Source organism: Rana temporaria, chromosome 4 (assembly GCF_905171775.1).
Source record: "Rana temporaria chromosome 4, aRanTem1.1, whole genome shotgun sequence".
Lineage (NCBI taxonomy): Eukaryota > Metazoa > Chordata > Amphibia > Anura > Ranidae > Rana > Rana temporaria.
Genome location: NC_053492.1, coordinates 404,448,280 through 404,461,945, shown reverse-complemented (window position 1 = coordinate 404,461,945; position 13,666 = coordinate 404,448,280). Strand labels below are relative to the sequence as shown.

Below are 13,666 nucleotides of genomic sequence, written 5' to 3'. Positions count from 1 at the left end.
GCTCCAAAGTACGCCGCAAGGACGTATTGGTTTCGACGTGAACGTAAATTACGTCCAGCCCCATTCACGGACGACTTACGCAAACGACGTAAAATGTTCAAACTTCGACGCGGGAACGACGGCCATACTTAACATTGGGTACGCCACCTAGGGGGCAGCTTTAACTTTACGCAGCGTATCTCTTACGTATCTTTACTGCGACGGGCAAGCGTACGTTCGTGAGTCGGCGTATCTAGGCATTTACATATTCTACGCCGAACTCAACGGAAGCGCCACCTAGCGGCCAGCCTAAATATTGCACCCTAAGATATCTTAGCTAGGTTTAAGTGTATCTCAGTTTGAGAATACACTTAAACTTACGACGGCGCAGATTCAGAGTTACGTCGGCGTATCTACTGATACGCCGGCGTAAATCTTTCTGAATCTAGCTATTAAAACGCAAAGCCTGTAAGTGCCATATAAAGTTTAATGCATTATTCTTGGCAATTATTTTAGATGAACTTGCGCTCTTTGTACCAGAAGAGACCCCAAGCAGCAGCCATAGGAGGTTACACACCCTAAACCAAAATATTACTAGGGGTCATGTACTAAGGGTCCCCCACCAAGATCCCTTTCGTCAGGACCCACCTTTTACAACCCTGCTCTGTCCCATTAAAAGCGACGTGTCACCCTAGCCGTTGCCGTGACAGTGATGGGGTGTAACGAGGACATTGCATTCCGCACCTAGCGAATATTATCAGCCTGGAACCTTGCCGTTCCTTCACTGTTCCTAAAATAACGAGGAGTTGATGAGAACTTGAGCATAAGAAAAAAAAAATCAACCTCTCCAGCATTTTTTTTTAAATGTAGGATTGTGCTTCACCCTCCCCTCCAACATTGCAGCAGATCAGGAGAGTGAGATTTGACAGGTCAGCATGGGGAGTGTGTGTGCACCTCTAGATGCAGCACTGGGCCACCACCAGCGCACACACACACACACACACACACACACACACACATTGCCTTGCAGCAGATTTGCATTAACATTTCTTCATCTCTTGGGACAAAGACACATGTAAGTGATATGTGAGAGGCCTCCCTGCCATTGGCCAGTCCCCTCCAAGTGGGGCATGTGCTATAGCTGCTGCCTGTACTCTCTAGTCTGCAGATCAGAGGCTGGGAGGAGGAGGAGGAGGAGGAGGGGGAAGGGTAGAAAGCACAGAAGGAGGGAGGGAGAGGAGAGGAGAGACACACAGCCAGAGGAGGGAGTTCTGCCAGGGACAGAGGAGGAGCATTTTGACGTGAGCTCCAGGGCAAGGAGCTTGCAAGAGCTTTACTTCACGTCATATTGTTTCATGGCAAGTGCTGGGATCGCAGGCAAGCCTAGCAGCCAGTGGCTTTCTCTGCTGTCTTCCCCTCCTCCATTGTAGAATGCACCGAGCCTGCAGCCTGCCATAGGCACCAGACATATGGATCTGCTGCATGACTAGGGGACAGGACAGGGGGCACCATCCTGATGCTTTAGACCCCAGGTGACACTGCATGTGGTGAGTGCAACTTCTTTCCTTTTTATTCATACATTGTGTCTTTTTTCTATTTCCCAACTCTACTATCATGATGTCAAAGTTCCATCACTTCCAAGTGACAGCTCCAATCATCCCTCCTGCTGTCAGAAAGACTGTCAGTTGTGTTTAGCAAACAATTTCTCTGTGTTTAGCAAATAGTTTACTGTATTGGATTGTGTTTACAAAACAACGATCTCTTCTAGTGTGGGTGATCCGTGGGGATCTCTTCTAGTGTGGGTGATCTGTGGGGATCTCTTCTAGTGTGGGTGATCTGTATGGATCTCTTCTAGTGTGTGATCTGTATGGATCTCTTCTAGTGTGTGATCTGTAGGGATCTCTTCTAGTGTATGATCTCTCTTCTAGTGTGTGTGATCTGTAGGGATCTCTTCTAGTGTGGGTGATCTGTAGGGATCTCTTCTAGTGTGGGTGATCTGTGGGGATCTCTTCTAGTGTGGGTGGTCTGTGGGGATCTCTTCTAGTGTGGGTGGTCTGTGGGGATCTCTTCTAGTGTGGGTGATCTGTGGGGATCTCTTCTAGTGTGGGTGATCTGTGGGGATCTCTTCTAGTGTGGGTGATCTGTGGGGATCTCTTCTAGTGTGGGTGATCTGTGGGGATCTCTTCTAGTGTGTGTGTGATCTGTAGGGGTCTCTTCTGGTGTGTGATCTGTTACGATCTCTCTTCTAGTGTGTGATCTGTAGGGATCTCTTCTAGTGTATGATCTCTCTTCTAGTGTGTGATCTGTAGGGATCTCTTCTAGTGTGTGTGTGTGATCTGTTATGATCTCTCTTCTAGTGTGTGATCTGTAGGGATCTCTTCTAGTGTGTGATCTGATACGATCTTTCTTCTAGTGTGTGATCTGATACGATCTCTCTTCTAGTGTGTGATCTGATACGATCTCTCTTTTAGTGTGTGATCTGTAGGGATCTCTTCTAGTGTATGATCTCTCTTCTAGTGTGTGATCTGTAGGGATCTCTTCTAGTGTATGATCTCTCTTCTAGTGTGTGATCTGTAGGGATCTCTTCTAGTGTATGATCTCTCTTCTAGTGTGTGATCTGTAGGGATCTCTTCTAGTGTATGATCTCTCTTCTAGTGTGTGATCTGTAGGGATATCTTCTAGTGTGGGTGTGTGATCTGTTATGATCTCTCTTCTAGTGTGTGATCTGTAGGGATCTCTTCTAGTGTGTGATCTGATACGATCTTTCTTCTAGTGTGTGATCTGATACGATCTCTCTTCTAGTGTGTGATCTGATACGATCTCTCTTTTAGTGTGTGATCTGTAGGGATCTCTTCTAGTGTATGATCTCTCTTCTAGTGTGTGATCTGTAGGGATCTCTTCTAGTGTATGATCTCTCTTCTAGTGTGTGATCTGTAGGGATCTCTTCTAGTGTATGATCTCTCTTCTAGTGTGTGATCTGTAGGGATCTCTTCTAGTGTATGATCTCTCTTCTAGTGTGTGATCTGTAGGGATATCTTCTAGTGTGGGTGATCACCTAGCGTGCACTACTGTCACTGTCACTGCTACATTATTTTAATTTTTTTTCATAGTAATGATCACAGGGTGCGTTACTGTCACTGTTGGTGCTACATCATTTTTTTAGTAGTGATCACAGAGTGTGTTATTGTCACTGTTGGTGCTACCTTCCTTTTTATTTTATTTTTTTTCTTAATCATAGTGCTACCTTCTTTTTCTTTATCACATAGAGTGCGCTACAGCCACTGTTGGTGCTACATTAGTTTATTTTTTTATCACATGGGGGGTTATTTACGAAAGGCAAATCCACTTTGCACTAGTGCACTCGAAATTGCACTGAAAGTGCACTTGGAAGTGCAGTTGCTGTAAATCTGAGGGGCAGATCTGAAATGAGGGGAAGCTCTGCTGATTTTATTATCCAATCATGTGCAAGCTAAAATGCTGTTTTTTTATTTTCCTTGCATGACCCCTACGGATCCACAGCGACTGCACTTCCAAGTGCACTTTGCACTTGTAGTTTGCACCTGTAGTGCAAAGTGGATTTGCCTTTCATAAATAACCCCCATAGAGTGCACTACAGTCACTGTTGGTGCTACACTTTTTCTTTGGTTGACAGACAGGAAGATGTCAGATGACACAACTTATGCTGTTTAGGTCAGGTTGATGTAACCCCCCCCCCCCTACTTTCCCTGTGCTGTCCCACATTACTTTTAGCACTCCTCCTGGACTTTGCAGACCCTGACTGGTTGTAGTTGATAGGATCCAGCTACTGTTTGCTGTAGTAACAGGAATGCTGTGTTACCACTGGGCAAACTTACTTTCAGTTTGGGACTTGGACATTTAAAACAGAAAAAAAAAAAAAAAACTTTCTTTGTTGATGGGTGTTTGGGAGAGTTCAGAGAGGGACAGATGGGGCCACTTTTGTTCCTGTGCTGGGAGGTGGAGGAGTGGGGGGTGTCATTTGGCCTTTCAATGTGTTCAAGTCATTCTGACAGTTAATGCAGTCTTTTTTTTTATTTTTTTTAAGATCCTACTTTGTAGCTAGGCAGGATCACAGGGGTTAATATCACTTTAACCATCCACTTTCGCAGGCTGATGCTGAAATATATATATATATATATATATATATATATATATATATATATATATATATATATATATATATATATATATAAAACATTTTTTATATATATATATATAATTGCATTTTTATTTTTTAGTATTTTTCTTTTCCTTTTTTTCTCTTTGCTATCAGATGAGGAAATGCCCCTTTGCAAGGTTTGTAAATACCAGTAAAAGTCCGTCTCCTGCAGCGATTGTGTTTCTGGTTTGGCGTTGGAAGGCTGTGGCGGACGAGCCCCGGGTATCTGCAGCTGTAGACAGATGGCCAGCAATCCACAATGTGTTCCTGGACCTTTGTCTCCAGTAAAGATTCTCTAGACAATTGCAAGCGGCAAGGCTTCCACGGCACGGCTCAGCTGTGCTGCCTGCTCCTTTTTACCTTCTTGTCTTCCCAAATTCTTTCATGTAGTCACTGTAGGTCCATATTGGTGTGTTGTTTTTTTTTGTTTTTTTTTCAGGCTGCCCAACACCCCTGTGGCTCCCTGTAAGAGGACAGGGACAGGTGGGAATGTTTGAATTGACAGCTTCGCTCTTTGCTTTTTTTTTTTTCTCAGGCTTGTTCCATTTAATCACAGTTTTTCGTAATAATGATATAACATTTGTGACCATTTGTATTTACTTCACTCAGCGCTTTTTATAGGGAAAATTTTATGTTTCTTCTCCATCTCAAATCAAAACTTTGTTGGCACAGTGCTATGAAGATTTACTAAAAGTTGTTCACAACACAAGAGAATTTTCCCTTAGATTCGTGAATGTGGTGAAAATTCACTTTGTAAAGAAATACCCATTTGGGGTTAAAGAAAAAACAAAACAAAAAACAGCATTTTTGCTTGCACACTGGGGCGGAGGGGGCCATCAAAAGCGCCCCTGCCCATTGAAATCAATCAATAGCGCCACGAAAACGACGGTAAAGCTCCGCTAAAAATACCGGCGCTTTACCGTCGTTTTTGTGGCGTTATTCGGCTACTAGCAAGGCGCTTTTAACCCCTGCTAGTGGCCGAGAAAGGGTTAAAACCACCCGCAAAGCGCCGCTGCAGCGGTGTTTGCCAGCAGTTCAGCGGCGCTGCCCATTGATTTCAATGGGCAGGGGCGCTTTTAGGAGCGGTGTATGCACCACTCCTACAGCGCCTCAGAGATGCGGCTGGCAGGACTTTTTTACCGTCCTGCCAGCGCACTGCTCCAGTATGAAAGCCCTGGGGTTTTCACACTGGAGTGAAAGGAGCCGCTCTTTCAGGGCGCTTTGCAGGCGCAATTTTTTGCGTTGTAGCTCCTGTAAAGCGCCTCAGTGTGAAAGAGGTCCAAAGGAGTTGTAAAGGCAGAAGTTTTTTTTTATCTTATTGCATTGTATGTATAAAGATAAAATACCTTTTGTGTGTAGCAGAACCCCCCAATTACCTACCTGAGCTCCTTCTGTCTCCAGTGAGGTCTCCTCAGCCATCCAGTACACTCCTCCTGATTGGCTGAGACAGAGCAGCGGTGCCATTGGCTCCCATGGCTGTCAGTCAAATTCAGTTAGCCAATCAGGGGAGAGAGGGGGCGGGGCCATACAGGGAGCTCTGACTTGGCTTGGGTGCCCCCTGTAGCAAGCTGCTGGCTGAGGGGCACTCGGGAGGGAGGGGCTAGGAGCAGCAAAGCGTGACCCGAAAAGAAGAGGCTCTGGGCTGCTCTGTGCAAAACCAACTGCACAGAGGAGGTAAGTATACCATGTTTGTTATTTTATTTATTTTTTAAAACAAGCCTTTACAATCACTTTAAGGCCTGTTCACACTTGCCTATGTACGGCAAAGTGCATGCATTTACTGCAGGAAAGTGCGATTTGCATGGAAAGTCTGTTTAAGGCATGATTCACACCTATGCAGGTTGCAGATGCATATTCCAGGTACATTTTGATTTTTCAATACAGTACACATTTTTGATCCATTGAAGTCTATGGAAACCAGAAAAAACGTCCCTGGCCCTTTGCGTAAAATACACAGATGTGAACTACATCCATAGGAAACCATGTTAAATGGACTGTAGTGTGTTTCTACACAACTGAAAACGTACTAAAAAAATCCTAGGTGTGAACCAGGTTTAAAGGAGAGTTTTTTTTTGTTTTAAGGTATCTAAAGGAGAGCCTGTTCATATTGATGCGTATTTGACAAAATTCCTGCATGCAACATTTTTTTTCATGCAGTAACAGGCATTAATTCGGCCCATCAAAAAATGTGCACATTTTTGACACCTTTTAGTTGCAACTGTATCGTGTAAATTTCCAGTCTTGCATAATGTAGGAGAAAAAATGTACATTATTACACACAGCAATGCAGATCAACACACATGTGAACATGCATGCAGTAGCACATGCTACAAACGTGTGTTACTGCATGCATGCAGCCGTGGGTGGGCAAGTACCATCAATTTCAACATGTAAAAAAATTGTCTTATTTATATTAGCATGCACAATTTTAGTTATTTATTTCAATGAGACGCCACATCCACATATAGAACGTTTTAAATAAAAATCTGTTACATTTTGTATAAATTTTTTCAGGAGGTGTTATTTAAAGAGTTGCTCCACTCATAAGTGATGTTTCATTTATAGTTGGTGTTGGGTGTCAGAATCTGGCTTCCTACCGCTTGGATATTCCAGCACCAAGCCCCCTTCCCAACATGACTGCAGGGTTTCTACTCTCCTTGGAGTCTTTTACGTCTTCTGTTACAACAGGAATATTTCTAGTCCTGTCGATTTTTCTCTTTTTAAACAAATTAAAAGTTCAGCAGGAAGACTGGGACCCTTTTACTCTTATAAGTGCTGCAGACTTTGAAGTTAAAAGCTGGGATCATTACATTGGAGTCCCAGTGCCAGTAAGTCTATGTATGGTTTGTGCGTTAGTGTAGGTAAACATGTTAAAATATACAGTTTTCAGGTAAATATGTAATATTGCATATGAATGTTTCATGTTTACAATTGCAGCCAGCAGATGGCGCTCTCAGCTCCTTTTTAAAGTCTGCAGAGCTCAATAGCTAAAGCTCAAATTTACGCAGAGAACTAGGTGATTTGAGTACTGACTCATCCTGAATCGCTTCTTCTTTCTTTAAATAACCTACGGTGATTCAGTTAGAGAATGACAGCATCAAAGCAAACAGCTTTGCAGTACTTTTGTGTTAGAAAACACATCATTTGTTTGCACCACCAGTGTAATGAGCGCACATGTCACGTTGGCTGTTGCCAGGCTGTAGACATTTAACTATTTACATGTTTTTAAAGCGTGCGTAAACCCTAACAATAAGCTTATCTTATTTACTTCCTTTTGATCTGTAAAATATACCATTGGAAGCATTTTGTTATAACTGTTTGATAAGTGCTAAAAAAAAAGCTGTTGATTTTGTCTGAAATTTAGAGCTGTCCTCTCCACACTTCCTGTGTTGTTATAAAGAGACCTTCTAGTTTTTATCTTGGACTAAAGAACGATTAGCCTCTTTGTGATGGAGATCTGAGAGTAGGAGTGGTTGAGTAGTTTAGGAAAATACACTGGGCAGGGCTGACACCAGTCAGTCCACAAAAATCCTGTTCTGCAGCATCCTTTTTGCAAGAATTAGGATCCTGAGGCCCAGTGATGTCAATAGTAGGAAGTGGGGGAACCCAGGATTAAGGTGAGTATTTTTAATGCATTTTCTTACGTATTATTATTATTATTATTATTTTAAGTTCTGTAATGTGGTGTTTTGTCCACACGGGTTGGGGGCAACCACATATATGGACTTTGCATTTTAGCTTTAAACGCAAAGTGCATTTATGGCAAATCAACAGCTATTTTACTTTACTCGCAGGATCTTTAACACTTTGATATGGGCATACATTGCAGAGATGTACTGCATATGTGTTTTTTTTTTTTATTTATTTAATTTTAGCTTGACATACGCTTTAAAGAGGTTGTAAAACTCCCTGTGTAAGTTGTACCTATAGGGGTAAGCCTAGAATAAGGTTTACCTATAGGTACTGTAAATATCTCCTAAACTTGTGCCATTTAAGAGATATTTACTGTATATCTGTGCTCTGAAGGATCGGCTGCCCATGCTGTTTCTTCAGGGGCATGTGCCGTGGCCGGCGGCTCCTGCATGCATGCGTGGGAGTGACGTCACGCTGTTCCGGCCAGTCACAGAGCCAGAGTCTGTGGCCCCCGGGAAGACATACCTATGACCTATGTATGTATGTGTGTGTGTGTATGTATGTGTATATGTGTGTATATATATATATATATATATATATATATATATATATATATTACCAGGTTTTTTTGATAGCTATGACCTATGTATTTGTAGTCACTGTGGAGCAATCAATATTCAGAAGCAAGTCATTCAATTTGGATCTCTCAGCAGCTCAGCCCACCCTGCTCCCCCTGCCGGAGCTCTTTTTCTTACTTTAGAGATTACAAGGCTGAAAGACAGTCAATGCTGGGAAGGTGAGCTGAACTGCATAAAAAATTACTTACCCAACTTAAGTGCTTCTGGCGTGAACTTTGAGAGTTAAAGTGGAGGTCCACCGTAAAAAAATAAAAATACACTAAAATCCTGCAGAAAAATAGAAAAAAAATGAAATTTTTTATTTATTTACCAGAAATAGCGGTTGCTATGTGGATCTTCCTAATCTGCCTCTTCCTACTCCACGGCAGGTCTTCTTCCTCGTCCTCCTCGCGTTGTGTTCTGGGGAATGGGGCACGCTGCCTTTTGGGAACTATGTGTATGCCAGAAAGCAGCCACCCATTCACAAAGGGCCACGAGACTCGCGCATGCACAGTAGGAAATGGGCAGTGAAGCCGCAAGGCTCCACTGCCTGTTCCCCTTAGTGAGGATGGCGACGCCGGGAGCTGCCAGGATCGAGGAATCGGCCTCGGGTGGCCGACATCGTGGGCGCCTAGGGCAGGTAAGTGTCCTTATTAAAAGTCAGCAGCTACAGTGTTTGTAGCTGCTGACTTTAACTGATGGAACCCAGCTTTAATTGCTCCACAGTGCCTGCACATTCAGAGGTCAGTGTCGACTTGTTTTAGGCTGGGTTTCCCCGCATCCAATTTGCATTGCAGGAGATTGTGACCGGCTCTCACAGGAGCCGGTACACACCTCTTCGGGGCGGCCGCATTGTACAAAGGTCCTGTGCGTCTTTGGCTCCATTTCAGGTCCGAATTCAAGCAAAAATTCAGGCCTGATTCGTCCCAGAAATGGAGAACAGGGACGCTCCGGGCCCCTGCTGTGCGCTGCATCCGTATTAGGTGTGAACCCAGCCTAAAGCCCATTTACCATTTATTAAGAATATATAAATATTTGAATCTTCATAGGCTGGTTGACTTCGAAAAGAACCTATTTGAGCAGGCCTAGAGTTTTTTGAGTAGAACTGGGCTCTTGTGACGTACATGTGGCAAAAAGAATAGAATTGTGTCAATAAGGTGTCAGTCCACCCAGTTCAGTTTTGGATGGCAGTATCCACTTAGACTCCATTCATACTTGTAAACCCAAAAGAAGATTAACCGAATGTGTCAGAATCTGACGAGGGACCGCATCGCTGAAGTAGAGGTGAGCATAGCTCCGGTTTAAGACCTCATTCACAATTGTTATTAGCTGTGGTGCAGGCTGAAGCACCACTGAAAGCATCGGGAGGCTAACAGCTCCTACAGCTAATCACAGTCACTGACATGTAATAATGGAGCGACCTGCGAATGATTAGCCATGGATACAGACAGTCGGCATCAAGTGCTGATCATTCGCAGGTAATCGCAGCTTCAGCAATTCCATGTGAGCAGCTGAGATTAGCTACAGGAGCTGTCAGCATCCCATTGCTTTCAAGCTAATCATTGGGAACCCCTGTTTGGTCTCCCACATGTAAACGCTAATGGCCCCATTCACCAGCGTCAGCTATACTCCCCTTCACTTCAGCAACGCAGTTCCTTGCTTGTCACTGTCACGTTTACTGTAGCCATTCTAATTTTGAGTTCTGATCTTTGGCCTTTTTGATTGGCCAGATCAGTGCAACAACAGAACCATGCATACATGGGGATTCATTCATTTCCACAGATGCCAATATTGTACACAGAGCTGTGTATGCGGGGTTAAAAGTGTAGCTAAAACAATGGTAAAATGCCGCTTTTTAGCGGCGCTTTACCAATAACGCAGCCAGCTGGCAATGCCTAGAAAATGTACAGACCCCCCCCCCATTCTGCACAGACCCCACCATTCAGTACAGATGGACCCTCCATTCCGCACAGACCCCTCCATTCAGCACAGACCCCCCCTTCAGCACAGATGGACCCCCTTTAAGCACAGGCCCCCCTTCAGCACAGATGGACCCCCCATTCAGAACAACCCCCCCCCCCCTTCAGCACAGACGGACCCCCCTCCCCCATCCCATTCAGTACTTCAGATCAGCGCGGCACAGGCAGCAGGTTCCCTCCCCCTGTGTACACATAAACATTGGAGGGGGAGGCGGCTTCACTCTGTTTGCTGTGCCTGTGGGACATCCGTCCAGGGACTACTGCTCAGACAGCCCATGGCCGCGAGACTCTTCAACACCTTCTTGATTTTCCAGGGGGGGGGTCATTTGCCCCCCCCCCTTGCCCTATGGAGCGGACGCCCATGATGTAGCGGCCTTTTTGGGGGCATCAAATTGGCCGGGGTGGTGGCTGTGTCAGTTTCATTCCGGGACACTGTAATGTCCTGGAATGAATGTGCCCGGGACAGACATGCAAAATGTGGGACTGTCCCGAGCAATCCGGGACACGTGGTCACCCTACTTCCAATGTCTCATGGGACATGTAGTTTCAAAAACAGCTGGAGGGCCGAGGTTGCCTACCCCTGTTCTAAACTATTGTTTTCATCTCCTTTGGGGAAAAAAGGCCTTCACATGTTTTGAAGTTTGTCCTTTTTATACATTGGCATGGCGTCCATTTGTTTACCAGCCATATCGGCAAAATGTTGGCAAATTGGCAACCTTAGCCATAAACCAGCAATCTTTACTGTATGGTTGCATGTTTTATCTTTTTGTAACATTTAAGAAGACTGGCTTGCTGAATCTTGTTAGGAAGATTTTTCCATCATGCAAATGAATATTCAGCTATTCCATGTTTGTGTCCTGTGGAAAAAGTTGGACAGCACTTCAAAAACAGCTCCGTATAAAATGAAACATTTATATTTTTTGAATCACTTCACTGGAGAACATGCAAAGTCAAAACTGTTACAAGCGATACTTATATTATATATACTGGTGTAAAAAGACAATTGTGGGGATTTACTAAAACTGATGCATTCAGAATATGGTGTAGCTGTGTATGGTAGCCAATCAGTTTCTAGCGTCAGCTTGTTCAATTAAGCTTTGACAATAAAACCTGGAAGCTGATTGGCTTCTGTGATTATGCACTCTCCAGCTTTAGTAAATAACCCCCAATTCCTTGTACAGCTCCAGCATCCCTGGATCTTCTAATTCTCCAAAGAATGGAGTAACTCCTGCACCATTGATCTGTAGTATAGTTCCCCTTCTCTGTGAGTGTACTATTGATATGATATGTATATTTTATATGTATTATACGTATTGCAGCGTAGTTGGAAGCATAAGCATTTTTTTAAGTGATTGCAAAGGCTTGTTTGCTTTCCTATAAAAATAGTAAGCATGTTACACTTACCTGCTCTGTTGCAGTGGTTTTGCACAGAGAAGCCCAGATCCTCCTCTTCTCGGGCTCCTCTTCTGTGCTCTTGGCCCTTCCATCCTGTTCAGTGCCCCCCCCCCCCCACAGCAAGCAGCTTGCTATGGGGGCACCCGAGCTGAGTCACAGCTCCCTTTGTCCATTCAGACATGAGCCCTGACCCAGCCCGTGCTCTCTCTCTTCCCTGATTGGCTAGCTGACTTTGACTGACAGCAGCGGGAGCCAATGGTGCTGCTGCTGTGTCTCAGCCAATCAGGAGGGAGAATCTTGGACTCGCTGGATAGGGAGGGACCTCCTGTAAGTGCAAGGCGGGGCTGCTACACACAGAAGGCTTTTCATCTCAATGCATAGAATGCATTAAAGGGGTTGTAAAGGTTCGTTTTTTATTTTCTTAATAGTTTCCTTTAAGCTAGTGCATTGTTGGTTCACTTACCTTTTTATTCGATTTCCCTTCTAAATGTTTTTTTTTCTTTGTTTTGTTTGTCTGAATTTCTCACTTCCTGTTCCTCCTCAGTAAGCTGTTCTGGCTGACTAACCCCCAGCCAGAACAGTTTGGATGATAGGGGCAAGCTTACTGAGGAGAAAAGGAAGTGAGAAATTCAGACAAAGAAAAAAACATTTAGAAGGGAAATCAAAGGAAAAAGTGAACCAACAATGCACTAGCTTAACCGCTTAAAGCCCGCCCATGCCACATATACGTCGGCAGAATGGCACGGACAGGCATTATCATGTACCTGTACGCGGCCCTTTAAATGCCTGCTGTGTGCGCTCGTGACCCTGCCACCTTCCCCGTGAGTTGGACCGCGAGTCCTGCGGACTCGATCGCCGCAGGGATCCCTGCGATCGTCTCCCGGAGGTGATGAGCGGGGAGATGCTTGTGTAAACAACCATCTCCTTGCTCTGCCTAGTGAGAATGACACTGATCTCAGCTCCGTGTACTCAGAGCGGAGATCAATGTCATGTGACACAGAGCCCATCCCCACTACAGTTAGAAAAACACTGCAGGGAACACTTAACCCCTACAGCGCCACCTAGTGGTTAACCCCTTCTCTGTCAGTGTCATTTTTACAGTAACCAGTGCATTTTTATAGCACTGATCAGTGTGTGAGAAAATGACAATGGTCCCAAAAATGTGTCAAAAGTGGCCGTCATAATGTCGCAGTCACAAAAAAAATCACTGATCGCCGCCATTACTAGTAATTTTTTGTAAAGGCTATAACTTTTGCGCAAACCAATCAATAAAAGTTTATTGCGATTTTTTTTTTTTTTTTTTTTTTTTTTTTTACCAAAAATATGTAGAAGAATTCGTTTCGGGCTAAACTGAGGAAAACAAATGTTTTTTTTTAAATATTTTTTGGGGGATATTTATTATAGCAAAAAGTAAAAAATATTGAATTTTTTTCAAAATTGTCGCTCTATTTTTGTTAATAGCGCAAAAAATAAAAACCGCAGAGGTGATCAAATACCACCAAAAGAAAGCTCTATTTGTGGGAAAAAAAGGACATCAATTTTGTTTGGGAGCCACGTCGCACGACCGCGCAATTGTCAGTTAAAGCGACGCAGAGCCAAATCGCAAAAAGTGGCCAGGTCTTTGACCACCCAAATGGTCCGGGGCTGAAGTGGTTAAAGGAACCTATTTAGAAAAGAAAAAAATAACCTTTACAACCCCTTTAAGATAAAAAATTAACTTCTGATTTTACAACCCCATTACCCAGTCTTGAAAACCTAACCTGCAACAGTGTTTTAGGCTCCATGCACACTGGGGCTTGGTACTTTGAATTTTAAATTGCAATCGACAAGAGAAACAGGCCTTATCTTTTATCTACTACTACTATCTACTATATTTGCGGGTGGAC

General features: G+C 43.9%; 1 protein-coding gene across 2 annotated transcripts in view; it reads left to right on the top strand.

Moving 5' to 3' along the window:
• Window positions 1-1,235: 1,235 nt before the first annotated feature.
• Window positions 1,236-13,666, top strand: part of SERTAD2 (SERTA domain containing 2) — a 121,890-nt gene continuing 109,459 nt past the window's right edge. For both annotated transcript variants that reach the window (XM_040351241.1, XM_040351242.1), the window contains exon 1: window positions 1,236-1,526. The gene's annotated coding sequence lies outside the window, so the exon portion shown is untranslated. The remainder of the gene's footprint in view (window positions 1,527-13,666) is intronic.